A 15686-nucleotide genomic window follows, 5' to 3' on the forward strand; every position below is an offset into this window, starting at 1 on the left:
TTTTATGTCCACATAATAACTGCAATAGGCGAAATCGATTTCAATCTTGCTGAAGACACCAATAATCAATCATTCTCACCTCTTTATTGAAGAGGATCCACAATACTTTTGACTCAAAAAGTCACAAAATATTAAAACAATTACAAATCAGGATTAATTCACCATTAATCTAATATTTGTTGTCCACAAATACTTTTCGATTTCATTCTTATACGTTAAAAACGAATTTTCGTATAAGATACAAATTAAGTAGACAATTTGGAAAATATATGGATCAGATTTCTGGCTTGGATTCTCTAAAAAAGAGAATTTTTAAATAGCGCACAGTATAATCAAATTCGATCATCTGGGGAAATAATCATCTCTTCCATCCCTTCCTTTTAATACCTAATAAATAAACGGACTCCGGGGAATTAAAATCCCAAAATTATTTTCGTCTTAAAATACATATCCAGAAGACTCAAAAACAACATAATAACGAGAAACAGAAGTTTAAATCATTGATCAGATAATTGTAGTCTGGAAGTATTTTTAGATCGACATTGTGTTTTCCGACAACTTGCTCATCACCTCAATGACAAAAACTAAAATCAATTGCATATTATAGAGGCATAAATTAAATAAAAAAACACAGAGAGAGATATTAGGATGCTCAGAAGGATCCATTGGTTGTTTCTAATCACGAGCAGAAAATCAAGTTCTCCCTCATAAAATAGGTAGTTTTCATCATCACAGCATCTCTACTTCGTTCTCACATTGGTCGATTATTAACTAAAAGAAAAAACGAAACCACGTTACCTGGAATCTGGTCTGCTATGGGTATTTAGAATCAATGGGTTGTGTGTGTTTATATATGCGTTTCTGTAAGCGGCTGTAATGTGTGTATACGCTCTAGGGCATAAAAGAAAAACCCAAGTTATCGTTTATGACCTTGAAATATGAATGGTTGCTTTTCGCCCCTTTTGTTTGTATGGTTATGTACATTTTAGTCCCATCAATATTTTCTATTTCAAATTCTCTTTTAAAGCGTAACTTTTTTTTTTCTTATTATTGTTGAATTTATTTAAAATTTTCATTATCTTTTAATAAATCTAATATTCTCATTAATATTTTTTTTGCTAATTCATCACCAAAATATTGTGTTTTTGAAAAATATTTACCAACTAGTGGACTTGCCGTTCCCTCACCATTTTTTCACCTTCTCTTCCTGTATGTATGTATTTATCATATTAATTTTTGTCTGCTGTAAATAATCATGTGAACTACGTTTTTTCCTTCTTTTAAAAATATATCTCTTATTTTCAATATTGTTATGAATCACTTCATTCTTTTTCATTATTCCGTGTCTTTCATTCTTTTAGATTATGAATTTTAGTCCTTATGCTCGTATGCGAAAGACATTGACGAAACTTAGTCTCTACTCTTCAAGCGCGAGGAATTCGATACTAATTTGTAAATCTGAGATAGAATGAGAATTGGCCGACGGAGTCTAAATGAAAGTTATAGCACTTGTAAATACTAACACGTGTATATAAAGAACGTCAAGAATAGAGCTTGTATGTTAAAGATATGGACGAAACTTAGTCCCTACTCTTCGAGCGCGATAAATTCGATACAGAATTGTAAATCTGAGATAGAATGAGAATTAGCCAACGGGGTCTAAATGAAAGTTGTAGTACTCGTAAATACCAACGCGTAGATATAAAGAACGTAGAAAACAGATCTCATATGTGGAAGATACGGACGGAACTTAGGGCCTACTTATGATCAAACCCCTATAAATAGATGATGAATTCTTTATATTTCCTTACTTCATTCCTCTAAACTCTCTATAGAATACTTCTTTCTTTCTTTTTCATTTTTTTCTAGTTTTAGGGTGCGATAGAGAAACTTTGAGTCATCAAAAAGCTGACGAAAGAAGTTTTTAGAGTCGGAGTTCTGCCCGCGTAATTTCCCGATTTTCGTTAAAATCCTGGCAAGTTAAGCTACACTATTCTGTTTTCAGTGTAACTTATATTTATTTTCATAAGTCGTTATTATGAACCTATAAATAAGATTTATTAGCGATTCAAAGTCGTTATACTGATTGATCTACTTACGTGGATGATGTCTAGGCTGTGATTTAGTGAGGTGTTTAAAGTGAGATTTCCAAACAGTATACTTCGTATACCAAACGGACCCTACCTCCAATATAATCCTATCTGGTTGTTCCTTACTTGATAGATCATGAAATTATACTTTGAGTTAATAATGAATCTAGACTAATAATTAGTCGCAAGAAATATTAGACTAAAACTTAACGATAATAATGCTAGGTTACATCAAAAGGAAAAGACAGTTGCTAGAAGTGAAACGCTGCCCAAATTTCAAGTTGTCACTTTAACAAGTGAGTGTGTAGTCCCTTTTATGAACATGATTTTAATACAAGTATTAATAAAGGTATTAAATATATGCTGAAAGTTTATATGTGAGTTATATGCTTATTATCTGGAAATATGTGTTATATGTATATTTGATGATATACGCTATGCAAACCAGACATGGTTTTATACGTGTTAAGATGTATTTACATGATAATAATAGAAGTATTATAAATGAGAAGATAAATGTATGTTAATACTTAATACTCTGTATAAAATATTACGCTAAATTAGGATAGTGTTGCCGAAACAGAGTTAGTATTGAAAGTTGATTATAATCCTTGTAGGCTTGCTTAGTGATGGCATAAGACTTAAAAGAGATGATTAGTTCAATTAAGTTTGGATATTGGGTAGTATCTTATTAAGGGCACGTGTGTGATCGGAATAGAGAGTAGAAACTCTGTTCGAGGAGACTGATGATCGATGGAGTATGTCCTAAGTACTAAAGTACTTTGTATATACCAAGTCTTTTTCAAAGCTCTGTGTCTTAGGTGCTGCTTGTGTCGGGTATTATTATGTTATGGGGTACGAGTCATACTCATACCAGGGTACTATAATGTGCCAGAAGTACTATCATGTACAAAGTCCTTTTTTTTACACCATTGTGTGTCGGGGTACAGGAGCGTACGGGAGTACTTTATTAGTATTTCCCCATATTTTTTCTTTTGATGAGCTTTGTGTGTCAGCATTTCCTTTCATGAAGTAATTTAGGGAACTTCGTAGTTTGCCTAATAAATTGTGTCATTAATAGACTACTACTAGGTATGTCTGATGTTGCATTGCCGGATAGGGTGAGTCTGGGGGTAAAATACCTCACGGTGTCAGACCACTGCTAGGCACAGTTATCTAGATAACCACCACTGACTTAATTGTCTTGTTGTTTTTACGAATGGAGGTTCGTGATGAATCTTATTCCATTCCCCTCATTTGATGTATTTATTAATCCCCGTTTGTTGCCAGGGAATTTTCGAAACATCATCGTCAGTTTGTTGTTCATATTGATCCTTTAGGCTAGATCTTGTAAGATCGTTGTATAGGATCTATACGTGGGAATCGACGCGATAGGATAAATTGTTTTAGAGATATGGTATATATGTGTTAATGATAATAGTTGGATTTGCAGGTTTGAGATATACATTATTATCAGATTGTGGGATTGGAATCCCTATGTACTCACCAGGTTTCCCAACCTGGCCCACTCAGTTTATTGTATCACAGGTAGCTATACGAAAGATACATTATGCTGAGAGATTCAAGGAGTATTAGGCCGCTAGTTAAATTATTGTAAGGCTTGTAATATTCCGTTATGCTTATGTTTCTGTATTGATGATGACATTCCAATGTTTTAATATAAATAAAATAAATTTCTTTGGAAATTCTTTGATAATACATTTATCATATTTTTTGGAACAAATTCCGCAATCTTATTCTTCAAAAAGGATACTCTAATTTTTAAATAAGCATAAACAAATCAGTATTTTCTGGCTGTGAAAATGGGGATGTCACATATACTCTTTTAGATGACTGGTCCTGGTAATATAATGCGTGACCTCTCACCATTATTTTATTTTCTCAAAAACCCTTTACTACCCAAACCGTTATTTTATTTTTTCCAAAACCCTTCACTACCCGATGCAAATTCAAATATGATAAAGTAATTTATATAAGTAAAATCATATCATATTATTTCACATAACATAGATATCAATAATACGGATAGTAAGCACATATATCAATTAATAGATACTCAATATTTATGTGTAAGTTGAAAATAACTATGCATTCACTTGTTAAAAGTGGATGCCCTTAAATTTGGGCAGCGTTTCGCCTTAGCACTTTGACGTTTACCTTGTCGTGACCTAGGTATGATTATTACTAAGTCTTAGTATGATATTCCTCATAACTAATGATAGTCTAGATTTCTCAACAATCTCAATGTCTACATCAAGATCTATCAAGTAAGAAATAACCAGGTAGGATCATATCGGAGGTAGGGTCCGTTAGGTATATAGAGTATACTGTTTGAAAATCTCACTTTATACACCTCACTAAATCCAGCCTAGATATTATCCCCGTAAGTAGATCAATTAGTATAATGATTTGGAATCACTGATAAATCTTATTTATAGGTTCATAACAACGACTATGAACATAAATATAAGTTATACTTGAAATAAAATAAATGTAGCTTAACTTATAGAGATTTTAGCGAAAACCGGGAAATTATGCAGACAGAATTCCGAAAACGAAAACTATATTTCGTTGGACTCCTAGATATGCTAGATCCCCGCTAAATTACCCAAGAAACCCAATAAAACAGAACCCAAGAAGGAGGAATGCTTTATAGAGAAAGAGAAAAGAGACTTGAAAAATTGGTGTGAAATGAATAAAAATCGTAAGGGTATATATATATATATATATATATATACCCTAATAAAAGAATCCATATTATGCCACCTGTCATCTCCTCGACCCACTATTTTCCAAAGTTAAATTCCTATAATACCCTCCTATTATTTTTAACAACTACGTAGATCTTGCATATATTAACAACCCATTTGAACGCAATCCCGTGACATTAGGAAGAAATTGATTCCATTGTGAAGTACACTCAAATCAACCCTAAATGCCTATTCTTTTGTATACATTTAATAATTTTAATAAAATTTTAAATAATCAATATTCATTAGAATCATAAAATCATAATTTTAATGATAATATTAATGAGAATTTAAATAATCAATATAAAAGTTTAAACAAAACATATCTCTTAATAATTTAATAAAATTTTATATATCTTTGTTTTTTCATTACCATTTTTAATTAACAGTATTTTTTTAATTACTCGTGGTTTCCACGGGTTGTAACGTAGTATATATATATATATATATATATATATATATATATATATATATATGTTGCCGAGTACATGTCGTGCACAGACAAGAGGCACGTTGCGCCCTCTTGTCATGCTGGCCCCTCTTAGCTGCTACCATGTGTCTGATCTTCCTTGGGCCACCTCATCTTCTTCTAGAACATGTCACTTGTCAACTTATTGTGGCGTCACATACCACAACCTTGTGGCGCCACGCCATCGTGTCTCTTGGAGGAATGGATGGTCGACCATGCCATGTCGCACCACCAGGTGGTGCCACGTCATCAGCCCAACATGTTTATCGCAGATCTTCGGATGACCATAACTTCAGCATACGAGCCCCGTTTTCGACATTATTTATATATCTGAAATCCCCTTGACGAGCTCTACAAGTTTCATTAAGTTCTCAACCACTAATTCTTGCTAGAACTAAAATTCATATTTAGATCGGTTTAGACTGTTAAAGTTCATACGAAATTCATAACTCATTCATTCGGACTCTGTTCTCAACTGTCTTTATATCGACGGGTTCATATTCATGAGATCTTAAATTTTCGTTTAGATTGTTTCGGATAACAATCAACCGATTTGAATTTTGATTTTTGTGTCCGCACTGTTGCGCTGAAATTTCGAAAAATCATAATTTCCTCTCACGAAGTCAGATTTGGACATTCTCTATATGCACACTCTCGGTTTTACAACTACTATGAATTTCGTTTAGATTAATTGGGCTGAGAAGAAACCTATCTAAAACTCTGTTTTTACGATATGTTGATCCGTGTCGGTTTAATCGCGAAACTTCGAAGAAACATAACTTCTTCATACAAAGTCAGATTTCAGAGTTCCTTATAGGTAAGGAATCTTTGTCACGTATACTAAGACTTTGGTTAGGATTATTTACCCTAAATAATCTTTTATAAAAATATCGTTTTTATAGCTTATTATATTTTAATTGTCTAGCCCGAATTTATGGGCGTTACAGTAATATGTTCTCAATGTCAAAATTACCAAGATATTTTCTGGTATCTTGGTTTCTTTTTTAGTATATTGAGATTTATTATCTAAATTCACTTTATTTGCAACTTTAACACTATTTTTTTTATCCAAATACATCTATTTTCATTATGAAATGCGAACACTTTATTAAACAGTTTTCTAAACATTATCGCTTTCTTCCTGGGATCTTGGGCACAACCAAGATCTTCGGCACATTTCAAGATCTTAAGAACTTTACTTTCATTTACCTTATTTCAAACATCACACACTTACTAATTTGGTTACGAAATTAGTTTGTTAGTTTTTGACCAAAACATATGGCTTCCATGATAAGTTAGGGAAATTATGAGACATCCTGCCAGGGAAGCAACACTACAAAGTCTAAACGTAATGTCCTGATTTTCAATCCAAAATTTTCATTTTTATTTATTAAATTATATTAAAGTACATTTACAATTACAAAAACATGATTGTGAATGCACATGTGTACAATCGAACCTTATTTATAAACAATCGGGTAAGTGTTAGGCATAGTGAGTTCCCCAATATATCATATTCCACAACACATATACAATGCATACAAATAAGGGCTCACGACCTCTTTTTCGATCCACCAATAATACATATAATTGCCTTCAACATAAAGCTGGTCCGCCCCTTGGCCTTCAGCATATAGCTGATCCGACCCTTTTGCCTTCAGCATATAGTTGGTCCGCACCTTGGCTTTTAGCATAAAGCTAGTCCGCCAGAGTATATTGGGCTTCAGCTCAAGGCTAGTCCGCCTTCAACTCCCACATAATATATCAACATGCATATAGTAACAATCCACATAATAGGAAACTAACTATCCTAGTCTAATTGCCTAAGTGCAAACTACATGGTAACTATATCCTAACGTACAAAGGATACATACTGGAGTATTCAATAGAGTGAGAAGAACTCACCTGGACAATTAGTCACACGAGTGACAATGATTAGGGCGGTCCAACTGGTGATCCAATACACGGGTAACACGTTGAATGAGTATTAACCTATAATACTTGAACTTATTAATTTCTATGATGATTTGGTAATGACAACTAGCTCTTTCATTAATCCCAATGAATACCGAGAGTTCTATCAAATAAGGATTAGCCATGCCGGACAGTCGGGAGGCAACATCATGTCGGCGTATAGCCTTTCTGAAATCTAGCAACCAAGCCAACATGACCATTCTAGACACCTCTCTCGTAAGTAGGTCAATCATCATTATAATTGTAATTATTGATAAAACTTATTTATATATTCATAACAACGACTATAAATATAAATATAAGTTACACTTAAAGTGATGTGTATTTTTGATGCACTAGTTTTTTTATTTATAATTCTTAGTCTATCGCATCTGAACCACACCTTACAGGCAGTGAACCTGATCGAGCATAGTATATTTTTGATAAGAAAGGGTGTCGAACTCAAGTGGAACGATAGTGAATTAATATTAGGATGTTTGATTAAAGGTTAAAGTAAACACACGAAAATGGTAAAAAGCGGTTTTTTGATAATTAAATCTCAAATCAAAAGATAAACAAACTAAATTAGGTCATATCATAAAGCATAATAAGTATAGCCTAACTTGTAGAGAGTTTCTAATGAAACCGGAAGATTGCACTCGCAACACCTTGATACCGAGCACTTCTATCTGCCCTACTCCCTGCCTCAGAGCTTCGCTAATGTAGTCGGGAATTTAGAGAGAAAAAGTCCAAGAGACACAAAGGAGTTCCAGAGAGGTTCTGGAGGAAAGGGATGAAAGAAATGAATAAAAATTGTCGCCCATTTATAGATGATTTTGGGGTGCACGTTGCACACATGGTCAGCGGTGTTGATGTGGCTCCATGCATAAAGTGACACGTTGCAAAATCTAGGTGGTGTTTCAGTGCACGCTGTGCGTCTGATCTGTGTGTACGGCTACGCACAAAGATTTATGATTTCTTAAAAAAATTCATCTCTTCTTCTTACGAGCTCCGTTTTCGATGGGTTTTATATATGCACGTAGCTATCTACGAGATCTACAACTTTCATTTAGACTTCATCGGCTAATTTTAACTTTATTTCTAAAGCTATATTTTTAACAGACTTACATTGTTAAAGCCCCGTATAAAAATCATAACTCTCTCATATGAATTCCGTTCTCGATTGTCTTTATATTGACAAAATCATATAGACGAGATTTTCAACTCTCGTTTAGATTGTTTTTCTTAACAATCGACCAATCTCTATTTCGGTCTCTGTGTCGCACATTGTTGTGTTGAAACTTCTAATAATTATAACTTCCTCTTATGAAGTTAGATTTGGTTTCTCTCTATATGCACGCTCTTGGTTTTGTCATTGCTACGACTTTTGTCAATACTATTTTTCCTAAATAGTTCTCTAACAAAAACGTCTATTTACATGACTAGTCGATTATACTGAAAAGTGAAAACGGGGTGCTACACTAAAGGTAAGAACATAGATTTTTTAACACAAATATCTATTAAAATAAAATGTTTTGTTTTTATGTGCTATATATATATATGTGTGTGTGTGTGTGTGTTTGTGTGTGTGCGTGCGCGTGCGTCATCCCTATATTTAAGGCCATTTTAAAACGTTTATTTATGCTTATTTTAAAACATAGTATTTCTTTTGTTATGGAATTGGTCACAAAAATATTATTTCAATGTGAGATAATATTAACATTAAACATTTCCGAAGAAACATTCGATATTGATATTATTTCAAAACTTGGGATGTCATAACTGATACAGAACATAAACATAAACAGACATTACATTAATTTACACTAATAATCTATATCTCCTTTACTTTCTCAGTGTAATGTATCTTCACATCAATACGTGTGATACAAATAAACTAAGTGGGTCAGGTTGGGAAACCTGGCGAGTACATAGGGAATTTAATCCCATAAGTTATAACACTCACACACACATACACACACACACACACATATATATATATATATATATATATATATATATATATATATATATATATATATATATATATATATATCAAAACTCGCAATATACAAATATATCTCCTATAAGCAATCTACCCCATCCCACCGATCCTCACATAATCCATACTCTCGGGTTTAGAAATGAATGCCTTTACCTAATTGAGGCTAATCCATACTCTCGGATCATGAATAAATAATTATATCTAATCTATACTCTCGGATCAGCAATGAATGACTATGTCTAGTCCATACTCTCGGACCAAGGACAAATTATTATGCCTAATCCATACTGTGACAACCCGGAATTTCTATCTTGTAAAGCCATTCAATTCAATCATCAGTCAGACTTTTTTCTGCTATCTTTTAGCTTTGTTAAGGGTCTATTTGAGTGTTCTAATCCTAGTACATTCAAGGATTGGGTGTTAGGAAGTATACAGCCGTAAACTAGAGATTACAGCCGTAAGCTCTTGTTTGGCCGTGAACTCCTCCCTTATGTATGATATTCCTTCATTTTTCTTCACTTCTCACACTTCCAAGTCAAGAACACTCATTTCTCTCTCAAGTATCATCAAGAACACTTCTATTTCTCGACAAATTTGTAAGTGGTTCTTTCTATATTAGTTGATATCCTCCTTAATCTAGTAAAACCCCATGATCTCATCCGTAAATTCATCTCTTTTTGGGGTTAGATCTTCAAGAACACCAAGAACACCAAGAACACACACTAGTTTCTTTGGGCCGTAATCACCTCTTTTAGCTTCCAAATCGTAAGTATCCTTTCCATATACTTGATATTCATAAGAAGCTCTTGATTAACATCCTAGGAACAACCATTTTAGCAAGAACATCAAGAGTTTACGGCTATACACCCTTGCATGGCCGTGAACTTCTTCAAGTCTTGGCCGTAAACTCAAGACATTTCATGTGTTGGCCGTAAACACCATGGCCGTGAACACATATAGGCCGTAAACAATTTGGTCGTGAACATCCCTTGGCCGTAAACACACCTTTGTGTGGCCGTAAACACCTTTAGTATAATCATGTGTGATTGTGACACTTCATTCCAAGTGTTTCCTAGTCCCTAAGGTTGTTCCCTAACATTATTAGTTGTTATATACACTAATTATATCCATATATGTGTCATTATATGCTTAATAGGATCCGTTTGTGCTCGAGACTTCACTTGACACTTAACATCCTATATCGATCTTTCATTTGAATCACTCACTACAGGTGAGTTCATACCCCTAACTTATCTTTTAAATGATTTTAAATGCTTTTATGGGGGGAATACAAGTAGAAAAAATTATAGTTATCGTATCAATCACATGTGATTAATAACTATCAAACAAGTGGAATTCTTATACTTCAAAACTGTGTTATCAAAACAAACTATTTCAAAACATTTTATAAACTGACATCAAGTCATCTATAACCATTCAAATGGTTAATACTCTTTTATATGCTAAACTCTTTATCAAGCTCTTTTAAACTTATATATTGTCAAAATCATGTCTATATAGATATAGTTATATAAATAAGGTTGAAAGGGCTTAGGACTGATAACTCGCTTTATTTCTTGTTCCTTGTTTGGTTGTGGACTTAGGGTATCGGTTGTTTGTCCGAGTGTCGTTTGGATCTTAGTTATATATTATGTATATGTGCATAGATATAAAAATTCTTACATCAGTTCAATACCTTTGGGTAGCAAAGGTGTACAAACATGATCAGTCATTCAAACAACATTACTAGTAACCTATAATAGGTATGGTTTAGAGGATTACTACTCACTATTTCTAGTACAATGAAATATACAAGAGTCAGTTCAAACATACTATAATGAGAAACATGAAGGAACATACTATACACTAGAACAGAGAGAACATACTATACACTAGAACAGAGAGAACATACAATACACTAGAACAGAGAGAACATACTGTACAAATACAAAAACACTATAACATTAATGTGAGCCACTACTTCATGGCATGGAAATATATTGTTGTGTCACGTTTTGTAACCAGAGTCTCCTAGAGGGAGAGCGTGAATTTGTGTATAGATCTATACGGGATTGACCATCCTACACCTTGCTGCTAGCTACGGTGGGACCTGCAGGTCTACGGGTGACGAATGTCATACCATTTCGACGTCTCGAACGTCGTGTTTTACTAGTCAATAAAGTATGGTTACAATCTCATAACATTTTACCTTACTTAAACAACTGGTTTAAGGTAGTTAGTAAAATGGTAGTTACTATATACAATACTACATTACATCTTTATTTTCCCATTACATTCATATTGTGATCTTCTCACATAAACAGTAATGTAAACTATATTTTGGTAATGATAGTCATACTTGGGAAAAACACTCACTTTTACAAAAGGATAAACATACAAAACAGTCGGGTCTTGGTAGAAGGCTACTTTAGTAGAAAATATAGGATTTTCTAGGGAGTATACAAACATTTACATCAAACATATACAAACTTTACATCAAACACTTACAAACACTTTCTTCAAACTTATACAAACATTTGAAACTAAAATACTTATGAACTCACCAGCTTAAATGCTGATCTACTATTTCAAAATAATTTGTATTCTCAGGTCACCAGTAGACAGGTACCGATGACCAGGTTTTGAGAAGACGGAGCATGTTCAAGACTCGTCTTTTATATTGATTCATATTTTGGTGTCTTTCAATCTATACACAGAACACACTTGTATTAAAATTATATTATTAGTGCAATGGATGATGTTGTTGCTTGTTTTACTATTGTGCATTTTTATGATACTGTACATGACGTCCTCCGCCCCCGAACTTTTCCGCCGTTCTGGTTTGGGGGTGTGACAGATTGGTATCAGAGCTTTGTTTATAGTGAATTGAGTATATCAACCCATAAAAGATATACAACTATAAACACATCGGGATTAAAACACTCTGACCAAGAGTTAATACTTTTAAAATAATAAAATATTTTAGTAAAGTATTTATACAAGCATTCATACTAGGATCCGTGTCATACTAGAATAGAACAAAAGTATTGCGGTTGTTGGACAACATAAGTAGGCTTGGGGACATATAATCAGATCTGGGAGTGATATAGCCTGATCAACTATATCTTTCTGAGAAGTGATTAGCATGTGCCTAGGAATGGTTGTGGTGTTGCAGCAAGTCTAAAAACTTACCGACACTACTACAATGAAAACTTTAGAACAAAACATAAAACTTAAAATACTATAGGAGTATTTTGTGTTACTATAATTACTTATGTGCAAACTAAAAGGTCTTTACTAGTATGTCAATAGTTGCTGGGTGGATACTCTAAGGTTATATGTGACTAAGGTGTCATAGACTTAGAATCTGTGATCTTTGCTTTACTTCCTATTCCTTGTTTGGTTGTGGACTTAGAGTCAGGGTCACTTATTCGAAGGTCTATTCTATCTTGGTTACATGTGATTGGTATGCACTACGCAAGTATTGAAGTAACTGGTAAGGATCATCCTATAACTATCTTAAGTAGGACGTCTATTAACTATGTCCTTTACCCCTATTCTCGCATAGATAACATGGCTGGATTCCATCCCCACGGCGACCCGTACTTCCCCAACCAAGGCAATGGTGGATCGCTCGATCTAGAGCCAGAAGAGATTCATGCAATTCCGTTAGATGATGACTTCGCAGAAAACTTCCCTGAGGATTCTGACTTAGAGCCAGAAGTAAATGATCTACCCTTAGTAGCTCAAATCCCAAATCCTAACCCTCGTCCAGCTTTTCAAGGCCCGACGCCTTTGTGGGCGGAGAACTTGGGAAGATGGAGTCATGAACAGGTTTAACCCATCCCATACAACGGAGACAGGAGTTTCTACAATCTAAGTGAGGGAGGCTTAGCAGACATAATCCTCCCTATTCTGGTTCGCAGGTTTGCTCAAAATGACGAACAGGGTAGGGCAGCCATCAACCGAGTCATGGAAGTTGATGCCGATGCGGGAGTCAATACAGTCTGCATTCGCCAGCTACAAGCTGCTCATGGTAGAACTCTGACCCACAATGAGGCCCTTCAGAGAGAACTTACTGCAACCCAAGCTGAAGTCAGGGAACTTCGAGCACGTCAGGCAACGTTCGAAAGGCGTATGCGAGAAATGGAGTGTCATCAGACAGAATCAAAGGATCGTCCGAGCGGTTCTCGTCGCAAGTAGAGTCTACTATACTTTGCCTTTTGGATATAATTAGGTCTATGTATAGACTCTAGTATGAATTTCCTGTTTATCTTAAAACTTTGGACTTTCAGTCCGTTAGGTCTTTGTTTTGTCAAATTTTCTTATTCTGGTTTGATGTAAGACCTACACTTAGGTCATTTTTCCCCGAACTCGTTACATCTTTAATGTCAATATTATTGACAGACATTTACTCTAATGGGAAATCTTTATCCAAATGCTTTCACCCTTCTATTGTTAGAATCGCTATTTCAAATCATACTCTCATTTGTTTTGTTGGGCTATGGTGATTTAGTCCATGGATCACTCTTATTTTCTCACTATTGAATTCTTACCAATATCTTCATCTTTGTGATCTTATAGCTACAAGATGCCTCCTCGTAGATCAAATAGGCGCACTACTTCGATAAATCCAGCTCAAACTCCACTACCTCCTCCACAATTCGATCCGGCAGCTATCCAAGCTGCAGTGGCTGCGGCTGTCACGGCAGCCCTAGCTCCATTCAACACGACCGGTACTAGCGGGAGTGGATCGGGTATTAACTTCACTCAAGGTGGTAGTCACGGGCATCCTAGGGAGTGTTCGTATAAGGACTTCACCAACTGTAAGCCCAAGACCTCTAACGGGACTGGTGGAATCATTGCCCTCTCGCAATGGTTCGAAAAGACGGAGTCGATCTTCGAGATCTGCTCCTGTCCGGAAGGGAGCAAAGTTAAATTTGCTGCCTGCACCTTCGCGGGCAGAGCCCTGTCGTGGTGGAATAGCCATGTCAAGTCACTAACCTTAATAGTGGCAAATGCTATGGGCTGGGAAGCTCTGAAGGAGATTATGATTGAAGAATACTGCCCGAGGGGCGAGGTTCAGAAATTGGAACAAGAACTTTGGAGCCTAACCATGAAGGGCTCCGATATAGTTGCCTACACTACCAGGTTCAACGATCTGGTGGCACTATGTACGGGAATGGTCCCTACTGAGGGAAAGAAGACCGAGAGGTATATTTGGGGGCTGATGCCTCCATTACAGGGGAATGTCTTAGCCTCAAACCCCACTACCTTCGACAGTGCCAAGCGGTTGGCACAACGGCTCATCGATCATGGAGTTCGCACCCCGACAACGACAACAACCCTGGCCATCCCAGAACCCTCCAAAGCCGCTGACAACAAGCGGAAGTTCTGGGATAACAAGAAGAACAAAGCGGCGCAGAACTCTGCCAAAAAGCAGCAGGTTGTGGCTGTTCATGATGCCATAACACCTACTGCTACTGCGCCAATGAAGCAGTATGCTGGAAGCTTGCCCAAGTGCAACAAGTGCAGCTTCCACCATAATGGACCATGCCGGGAAATGCAGTGCTCTAACTGCAACAGGAAAGGGCACACTGCCCGTTTCTGCAAGTCTCCGGCAAGGCCAATCAACCAAGTCCCCGACGTTGGTGTGGGCCAAGCTTGCTACGGTGTGGCGAGGTGGGTCACTACAAAAGGAACTGCCCGAAGGCAGGGAACGCGGGTGGAGTAGGAAGAGTTTTGGCTATAGGCCACGAGGAAGCTGTAGCCGACCCTACAATGGTCACTGGTACATTTCTCCTTGATAACTTTTATGCATGCATACTATTTGATAGTGGAGCGGAGAGGAGTTTCGTGAACAAGAAATTTGCACACTTACTTAAACAATAATCGCGCGCACTTAAAGAACCGTTCACTGTAGAAATGGCTAACGAAAAACTGAGATCACTAGCTGCATATACATAGGATGTACTCTAACTCTAGATAGCCACTCATTTCCAATCGACCTCATGCCGGTGTCAATTAAAAGTTTCGACGTCATTATCGGCATTGACTGGTTGAGTTCTCATCTTGCCGACATCATGTGTTATGAGAAAGCCGTTTGTCTTAATCTACCGTCTAACGAAACCCTAGTTATCTACGGCGACAAACCATGCACGAACCTTCGTATCATCTCGAGCATACAAGCTCAGAAGTACTTACGAAAGAAATGTCATGCATTCCTTGCTCATGTTGTCGATATGAGCCAAGAGACGAAAGACATAAAGAACATCCCAGAAGTACGCGACTTTCCCGACATCTTTCCAGAAGAACTACCAGGATTACCTCCACAACGTCAAGTCGAGTTCATAATCGACTTAGTTCCAGGGGCTACCCCAGTAGCCAAATTGCCCTAT

General features: G+C 36.0%; 3 non-coding genes across 3 annotated transcripts; all 3 read right to left on the reverse strand.

The window, feature by feature from the left end:
• Positions 1 to 269: 269 nt before the first annotated feature.
• Positions 270 to 371, reverse strand: LOC145161804 (small nucleolar RNA Z103). The gene has a single exon (XR_013738678.1). It is a non-coding gene; the product is annotated as a small nucleolar RNA Z103 (small nucleolar RNA).
• A 127-nt stretch (positions 372 to 498) lies between these two features.
• On the reverse strand, positions 499 to 577 carry LOC145161820 (small nucleolar RNA Z155). Its single transcript, XR_013738694.1, has one exon. It is a non-coding gene; the product is annotated as a small nucleolar RNA Z155 (small nucleolar RNA).
• Positions 578 to 644: 67 nt separating this feature from the next.
• LOC145161814 (small nucleolar RNA R41) lies at positions 645 to 742 on the reverse strand. The gene has a single exon (XR_013738687.1). It is a non-coding gene; the product is annotated as a small nucleolar RNA R41 (small nucleolar RNA).
• Positions 743 to 15686: the final 14944 nt, after the last annotated feature.

Source organism: Lactuca virosa, chromosome 2 (genome assembly GCF_052849685.1).
Source record: "Lactuca virosa cultivar CGN04683 chromosome 2, Lactuca_virosa_CGN04683_v6, whole genome shotgun sequence".
Classification (NCBI taxonomy): Eukaryota; Viridiplantae; Streptophyta; class Magnoliopsida; order Asterales; family Asteraceae; genus Lactuca; species Lactuca virosa.